Genomic DNA, 8964 nt, shown 5'->3' with positions numbered 1-8964 from the left:
TGCTCTTGCTGAATCAGAGCTGCTCGAGATGCGGTGCGGCATGGGTCTCGTAACGGTCTCCAGGAAGCTGTTAGCAGGCCAGCGTAACCTCAGCGGAAGGGAGACAGCCAGCCCCAGGAGGTGGATTTAGTCAGAGCAGGCTGTGACCCTTGTGGCTGAACGCAGAGTATTTTCCCTTCCTGCCTGATTCAAAGTACCAGTGCGACATCCTTGTGCTGGAGGTAAAGGGGCCAAGAGGAGCCAGCCCACCCCTCGTCTGGGCACCCCAGCTCGGAGCCGGCCTCTCGGGGCTAGGGCTAGGCAAGCAGCCAGGGCAATGGGACCAGGAGGGGGATGATCTGCTGAAACAGAGCCTCCTGGTGCCAGCTCAGTGTGGGCTCAGGTGTGAGGAGCCCAAAATAACTGCCACCGCTCTGTGGCACGTTGTATAAATTCTCAACTAAATTTAAAAGAAAGCACACGCCCAAGTTCCTGCAAGCACTCAGTGAAAGCATGAGCCCTCTTCTTGAAAGCCACGCTCAGAGCCAGCACTGACACTTGATTAGTGCCTGCTAAAAATAGTTCTTTGCGTAGGTGGAAGGAGAGCTCATAAGCACAAACACAGGAGGATAGGCAGACACAGGGCTTTTGGGCTGGGGCACCAGGTGAGCAATGGCACGAGGTGTGGGACAAGGGACTGCAGCTTCACCAGGCCCGTGGAGGAGCGTGTCTGCACCAGCCATCCTGCCTCCAGGCTGCGCAGGGCAGTGCTGGAGGAGCCCAGTGTCTGCTTTCCACACGATGTGCAACCCCATGAATGAATGCCCCGTCATTCTTCATGCATAAAGCTCCAGCAGAACTTTGAGCACTGCCCTTGGCCTCCTTGAGGGCGACAAGGCCACATGTGGGTCCTGAGCAGGGTCTGTTCCCAGGGTCGATCATGGGGGGTGAAGAGCCCACAACAATTCCCCGGTGGGGAGCAAAGCACCCCTTCTCACTCAGCATCTTTCATCCCAACTTCCTCAAAACCTCACGGGTGCTGTGGCTCTGGGTCTCTCATCACAGCCCCAGACGAGCAGCACGCAGGAAGCAGCCCATAGAGCTGTGTGACTGGAGAAGAACTGGGTGCGGTGGGGCTGTGACCCCCCCATGGGGAACACCAAAGGGATTCCTGTACCAATGGTCTGGCCCGTGACCTCAGGAAGCCTGTGATGAACACAGCCAGCACCTGTAGGACATTCCGCCATGGGAGGGGAAAACAAACCTGGGGTGGAGGGGAGGAGGCATCACCAGAGCCTCGGGCTGCCACATCTTGTTTTGCAGCACTTCCAGGCTGCTGCGTGCCACCCACGCACCCGGGCAGCCCCAGCACCCATGGATGGCAGCTGGCACACCCAAAACAGCACAGCAGAGCACGGCATGGCGCCCTATGGCCTCAGGGCCAAGCACCCACACCCTGTCCCGCAGGCATGGCTGCGGGGATCACACAGGCCAAAGGTCCTGGAGACCTTTGCCCCCTGGGCAGCTCCCACTTTTATTGCAGTACATCCATAATTTTGCTCTGCGTATCTGCATTTGTCCTCAGCAGATCCATATTTTTCCTCACCCGATCTGTTTTACCTCACTACATCCACGTTTTTCCTCAGCACACCCACATTTAGCCCCGTAAACCTGTGTTTTGCCACCACAGAGCTGACTTTTACCTCAGCAAACTGGCGGTGCACCCATGCCACCGCTTCCCCTTTGGGCAGACTGCTCCTGCCGCTCGAGGACATGGCGCCTTCCCTCCCCATCCCTGCCTGTCTTAACCCTGCCCGCCTTAACCCTGCCCTGCTTGTGGTGGCAATGGTGAATTTAGCAAAAAACACCGTGGCGGGAGGCCTCGATGGCTGGCAGCCCCATCCCTGCTGCCATTGCCCTCGCCACCAGGTTGTGGCGCCATCTTGGATCCCCTCAGCCGCCCACAGCCGCCATCTGGCGAGGCTGCTGGGCCCCCTCTCCCCGCCTCGCCATTGCCAGCACTTTGAGACTGACTTTCTTCTGTTTGCGACAAACTGCCGGCGGCAAACACACCGCCTCGGAAACACTGCGTGGGCGGCGGACTGCTCCCCTCCCCACTTCTGCCTTTCTGTCCGCCCGGCCGACAGGCAGGCGCGCTCACCAGGGCGGCCGTGATGGCCGCTCATGGGCCTGGGCAGTGAGAGCGAGAACAAAACTACCTTTTTTTGCCAAGATACTGATCTAACGCTTCTTTAGACAGCCCCAGCCACGAGGCTGCACCTCACTGGGGTGGCTGGTGCTGCCCGCACTGCTGCTGCAGCCCTCAGCAGCACTGCCCTCCTCGACAGCCCAAAAAGCGCTGCGAAGGTCACACCACCCTTTTTTTTTTTTTTTTTTTAGTGGAAGAAAGAGTAAACGTGCTGGTTTATGCTTTTGGGAGCAATGAGAGGCCCTGAGATGTGGTGTGGTGTCCAGCTGCCACGGCCAAGTGTTCCCCAGACCCTGAAGGCGACAAGCAAGGACTGTGCTCATGCAGGGCTCCAGCTCCAGCTTGCTGCCTCTGTTAACCAGCCTGCCTGCAGCCATGCAGCACAGGGGGACGCTTTGCAGGGCAGCCACTTGGGCAGCCACAGCCCCTTGGCCTCCTCCTGAAGCATGGAGGTACTGGAGGAAAGAGGGAAAAAAATAAACACCACTTTTTTTCTCATTACACATCACGATAATGCCACACTTCCAGCTCTTTCGTGTGCTAATTAGAGCAGCCAACAAATCTCCTGAAGGAATTTGATCTATTGCCACCTCCTGCTATCTCAAGGTGCTTGGGGAGCCCCCCAGCACTGGATCCCACCCCACCATGGACCCCAGCTCTCTGCAGCGCCTGCAGACCCCGCACAGCCCCAGGGGCTGGTTTGGCTTCCGGCCCTGCTCTGGGAGCAACCCAAACGACAGGTGACATGACCAGCAGCAGAGGCTCTTCAACGCTATCCCCTAGGCACTAAAAATAGACCAGAGCGGTTAAAAAAAAAAAAAAAAAAAAAACAAAAAAAACACAAAACCAGAGAACAATAAAAAAAAAAAAAAGGTCTGCTTGACCATCAAAGAGAAGGCACACATTTTGAGGCAGAAGCACCTGCAAGGAGAACTTTCAGGTTATATTTTTCTCTTTCTGCAGCAGGCAGGCCTGGGTTTTTCTGAAAGAGATGGAAATGCTTCACAGCTGCCAGCCTTGGGCTGAGGCATCTCCACTACTGCCCCATTTGTGGGCTTGGTGGGGCTGGAAAGCCAGCAGTGCTCTCTCAGGTCAGAACAAACAACTAATTTTCCTTTCGAGCTGTCTACCCATTGGTTTCCTATTTGTACAGAAAGAGGCAGCACTTGTGGGCTGAAGCCCGCGCACTCTCCCCCGCCACCCATCCAAAAACTCAGCAGCTCATCGCGTGGCTCCTGCCCGGCGCTGGGGTCCAGCAGCGTGCCGGGGCTCCAGGCCTCAAACCTCATCCAGAAGCAGGGCAGAGCCCCAGCCAATCGCAAAAAAAAAAAAAAAAAGCTCAATTTCTGTGTATTCTAAATGAGGACATTTGTCGCGAACAGCCTCTGGTAGTGCATTAAAAACACCGCTCTGCTCACAGAGGCGTTTTTTCAGACGTCAGCATCAAAACGGCAGTGGAAAATGGGGTGTATTTTGAAGCTGTTGTATGAGGAATGTTTGAGCACAGCGATCAGACAATGTATGTGATACATGATGCAGGAACATCTTTAGCTGGTGCCGATGCAGAGAATTATTGGAAACTTTTCAGTTACACCTTAAGCTGAATTAACTCTGTCTGCCACTGAAAGCAACCCTTGGTCATGTTCACTCACCGCAGAGACATTTATAACAATCAAAGACATTTAAAATACTTTATTCGATGTCGACAAACATACGCTGAAGATGCATTTGACCCCACTGGCCAAAAAAAAAAAAAAAAAAAAAAAAAAGAATTGCAATAAGAAGAAAAAGGGTTGGGCAAGAGTGCAATAAAATGAGCCGAAGCATAAGCAAAACCTGGAGTCCCCCCCAGTGCCCGGGACACAAGCTTTGATCGGTTGGGATTTTACGGTGCTGCATGTTGGGAAGCTTCTCCTTGTTTTGGGACTCCTTCACGATCCCCACAGATAGTTTCCCAATCCCGTTCAGAGGAGGGCTGTACAACTGCCTTGCCGTTATCGGCACGGCCACGGCATCGGCCACGGCGGTCCGGGAGGTGCAGCGTTTAGTTAAAGACTGCCACGGGGTCTTGCACACACGCTTTTGGTAGCTTTTAGCAGCTGGTCCAAGCTAATCTGCTTTTTCTTCCAAACCTCATCCTGCAGTGTTTTATGTGGTTCATTAGCCAGTAAAATTGCAATGTGCCTTGAAACGCAGTACAGCATCCACAAAATGTGGCAGGACTTTTTCAGCTGCTGTTTCGTTTCCCAGTGCCCAGCAATATATTTGCAAAACCGTGCCGTTTCGTCTGTCTTCCTTGCTGCTACAATTGTTTTAATATTAATTATGAAGAAATTATATTTTTACTTTACTGCTAACTAGCAGAGTCTTAGGGCTTGAAAACCGTAGCCAGGAAGGCAGGTAGCTCTTGAGAGAGCCGGATTGTTTAGCTGACGGTTATTTTCCCCTGCTGCACCACAAGCCGTGCCGGGAGGGCAGGTTTAGTGCAGAGCCCCCATCCCTGCAGGCTGCGGCCGTGGGGTTCCCTGTGGGCAGCAGCGAAGGGCACAAGGCTCCTCCTGCACCCCGGATCCATGGGGTGCATCGCACCAAAGCCAAAACCAGGGCACCACTTGGAGAAAAAGCACGGGTGTTAAACTGCACACATTCAGAGCAGAGAAAGAAACCTTGGACCTGGAGTATTCCTCCTCTGCTTTTTGGGAATGGGAAGAAAAAGCAAAAAACATGCAAATTCCCCCCCTTCCCATCCTTTCTCGTGCCAACAATAGCTGTGATAAGAGAAGACGGGAGCAGCTCGCTGAGCCGCACCAAGCAGGTCATGGCTGCAACCACATGGCCCCTGAGCAGCCCGGGCTGGGGCAACTCGCTCCTCTGCCCTGAAAGGAGAGAAAACCCCACAGCCCCTGAAAGGGGAGGCTGCAGGGGCAGAGCGTGCGGGAAGCAGCAGGACGGTGGCCGTGCTATGGGCACTGCAGGTGGTGCCACAGCGAGGTCCCAGACCCCCAGCGTTGCCCGAGGGCAGCGTGGCATTGCCCCCCGAGCGCGGGGGTGTGCTGCTGCGGGGTGTCCTGCACGGGGGTGCCGAGGAAACCACGGCCCATCCAGCACGGGTCCCTCAGCCCCCGGGTGCCTTCCTCCACCAGTAACACCGCTCACCATTCAGCCCCATTGCAGAAAGCAGCATGGGGGGGGGGGGGGGGGGGGGGGGGGGTTACGTGCTCTATGGCAGGGCTCAGCGCAGAGCCAGGAGCCAGCTGGGGGCCAAGGGAGAAATAGGGGCTGGAGCAGACCAGAGTGCAGCAGCCGAGGGTCATGGCCCTTTGCAGAGGTGGCAGGACCACAGCTGCCCGCAGCACTGTGTCCCCCGCATAGACACAGTGCTGCAGCTCCGCAGGAACCACACCGTGCCCCTCTGGCCAAGGGCTGCTGCTTCGCGGCTGGGGATCTTTGGCGAGCACCAGCGCTCGCATGGCAGGTGGTTTTCCACCTTCCCCTTTGTTTTCCATCCACAGGACATAAGTTCTACAGCCAAAACTGCTCTTCTGGGCCTGCCAGCGGGCGACAAGAGAGAGAAATAAGTCGCTCCCCTTCATATCTGCACTCGTAAAGCCGCGAGATGCAGGAGCTGCTCCTCGCTCCAGTTTTGGCCCTGTGGAGGAGCTGCTGGCGGAGGGGATGCAGGCATGTGCCGCAGCCCTCGGTCAGGACGGAGCCTCCCCTTGTGCTCCGGCTCCACTCAGAGAGGTGGCAATTAGGAAACGCACTTTTTTTGGTGGTGGGGATGGAAATGAAGGTCTTCTGCTTGTTGAACGAGGCCCCTCCGCGCCCCCAGGGTCAGGGAGGGGAACACGGAGCAGCTCCGTGCCCAGGCTGAGCGCGGGCACCGGAGGATGCTCGGCAGCTCCCACAGCTGGGGACCCCCGGGCATCCTCCTCCCCTCCTGGCCGGCAGCGGCTGCGTGCTTTCTCATTTTCGGGCGGGTCGAGAGAACCACCGAAACACAGGGGCTGCATTTTTTTAATACCTTTTTTTTTTTTTTTTTTTCTTCACTTCTCTTTGCCGCCCTGTCTGTCCAGTGTGTAATGGAAATTTTACCACAGACGCTTGCGATGAACAAACAGGAAGCCAGCAGAAAGTGTGGCAATTCGCTGTAGCCCGGCTCAACTCCTCCGAGTGACGAGGAAGGCCATAAAAGCCGGCGTGGGGGCGGCCGGGGGGGGGGGAGAGCGTGCGTGGAGGGGCCGGGGCCGGGAGCTGCAGGCTGGCAGGTAAGGCAGCGCTGCCCGCGCCTTCTTCTCCTGCCTCCTGCCGCGGGGATTTCTCCTCGTTCCTGGGAGCCCTCGCTGCCTTTCTGCTCGGCTCCTTCTTGCAATGGGGGAGGCTGGGGGTGGGGGGGTGGGGGGGCTCTGCCGCTCCGTCATCGCTCTGTCCCACATGATCCCAAACTTAACCTTGCTGCTGGAAATTAATTCCATTCGGCTTTTTTTTTTTTTTTTTTTCCAAACCCATAGTGCAAAGCTTAGAAAAGCCCCAAACGTTCGCTCACGGGTTTGAAATAGAGTTAATCGAGAAGATAAAGCTGTGCTGTGGCTCTGCAGTCCCCTTAGCTCCTGCCCGAAAGGTTTTCCTTCCCCTGACCCCAGGCAAACCCGGAGTCACGCCATTGCAATAGCGGGTCCTGGCGTGCGGGGTGCTGGAGATTCAGCTGGCCCAATCCATACCAGAGGGCACGGGAAGGTGTTGGGGCCCAAATGGAGCGAGAAATCCAGAAAGGGACCAAAACTCGATCAGTAATTCCTTCGTGCTTTTTCTGACAGCTTCCTAGCCCTGCTCAGGTTTTACATTAAGGTTGCCGGTGCCAAAACTTGAAAAATCCTTCCCTTTGATTTTGCTGTTAGCTCATTTTTTAATTGCCGGACTTTGAACGTTCGCTTGTCCATTGTCACGGCAAACCACTCTCTTGTGAGGCTGCCAGAAAAGGCAGCCCCAGGTCCCCTTTCCCCCAGAGAAGCAGTTTGAAGCACCTCGTTGCGTTAGGAAGCTGAAGTAGAGCTCCCCATTACCTGGCGGAGGCCCCGCGGGGCATCTCCGCAGAGCTGGGACGTGGATTTGGGGTCACCGAACAGCGAGACCCAGGGCAGGCCCTGCAGAAGATCACTCGGATGCTCCCGATGCTCCCTCGGGCGCTGCCGCCTGCACGCGCGGAGCCGCTGCGGCACGGGAAGGCAACCTGCTGCTCCCTGCCTCGGGGGGGCACGGGCCAAGAAACGGCGGCGAGGGAAGGTGATTAGACACGAAGGCGACCTTAAGCTGATGAAGCGCTGGAGGGCTTCTTGGGGCGCAGGCAAAATCTCCCTCCGTGGGGCTCCCGGGAGCAGAGCGCTCACAAACGCAGCTAAAGCAGCGCCGGCCCCGCAGCCTGCGCCGAGCCCCAGCCCCCCGAGCCCAGCCCGAGCACCCGCAGGAGCACCCAGCTCCCGGTGCGGGGGCGGGGGGGGGGGCATTTACGGGGTCGGAGCTGCCCCGTGCCCTGCACGAGTTTTGGTGCCGCTGGGTGCACGCGCCACGCGACCCCCCCCCCCCGGGGCCGAGCCCCGCACCCGTTGTCCACCTCAACCCCTCGCAGGGGCTGCGGTTTGCGTGCTCCCAGCCCGCGGCACCGCAGCCCTGTGCCGGTGCCCTCGCTCAGCACCGCTCCGGGTGATCGCAGCCGCTGCGGGCTCGTGGAGCCGCGGTGCTCAGCACCACCCAGCCAGGCACAGAGCTCTGCCCGAGCGGGCCCGTGCTCGTGCGGTTCCCCTCCTCCCTGCTCCTGTGGAGGTAAACGCAAATTTTTCTGCCAGCACCGAGGGCAGGATCAGCCCAGCCCGGGCTGCTCGGAGCTGCAACCCCCCCCACACACCATTTTTTGGCCGTGACCACCCCTGCGGCTCCTTCCCCACCTTCAGTCCATGCAGACGGCCCCGCTGGAGGCCCTTTGCACCCTGGTGCCCTCGGAGGCGCTGGGACCGTCCCTCGTTCTCCCCCGGGGCTGCAGAGGGAGCAGCCTTGCTGCCGGGCGCAATCCCTCCCCTCCTGCCTGCACCTTGCAGCTGCAAAACCTGCGGGGGCCACGGCTCCCTGCAGCAGCGGAGGAGCAGCTCCCTGCAGGATTGGACCCTTGGGCGGCGAGCTCGGGATCCGAAGGCGCTGCCCGTGTGCCGCAGCGGTTTGGGTTGAGCGGGGATTCCGGTCCCCGAGCGCTGGGCCAGGACCTGGGCCTGGGCACCGCCACGAGCCAGCCCCGCGGCGGGCAGAGGAGGGAAATTTTGGGCAGCACCGTGGGCACGTGGGCCTTTGGGAAGGGGACGATTTCCACAGGGCCTGGGGCCGGGCACAGGCAGAGGGGAGCTGTGGCAGGGCAGAGCCGAGGGGCCGCTTCTCTGCTTTCTGTCCCCAACTCCCCAAAGGCTTGGCGGGTCCGGGCAGGCGCGGGACACGGGGCCGCGGCTGCCCAAGCGGGGGGCACCTCGAGGACTGTCTAACCTGAGAATGGTGAAAGATGAGGGTCAATCTCAGGTTCGTCAGCCCATGAGACGCCTTCTCCAGAGCGGGACGGGCAGCGCCGGCCCCGCGGCCGCCCCTCGCGCGGGGGACACGTGGCGGGGAGGGGAACGGCGCCGGGGTTATTCTCACCAAAAAAAAAAAAAATAAAAAAAAAATGCACGAGCTCTTTGTGGAGTGGGGACGGGGACGGAGCAGAGCGGGTGCCAGGATTAAGGCGCAGCAAAATCCCA

The sequence above is a fragment of the Cygnus atratus genome, chromosome 16 (genome assembly GCF_013377495.2).
Source record: "Cygnus atratus isolate AKBS03 ecotype Queensland, Australia chromosome 16, CAtr_DNAZoo_HiC_assembly, whole genome shotgun sequence".
In the NCBI taxonomy this organism is placed as follows: Eukaryota; Metazoa; Chordata; class Aves; order Anseriformes; family Anatidae; genus Cygnus; species Cygnus atratus.
The sequence above is the reverse complement of the archived record's forward strand: the minus strand, read 5'-3'. Positions refer to the sequence as shown.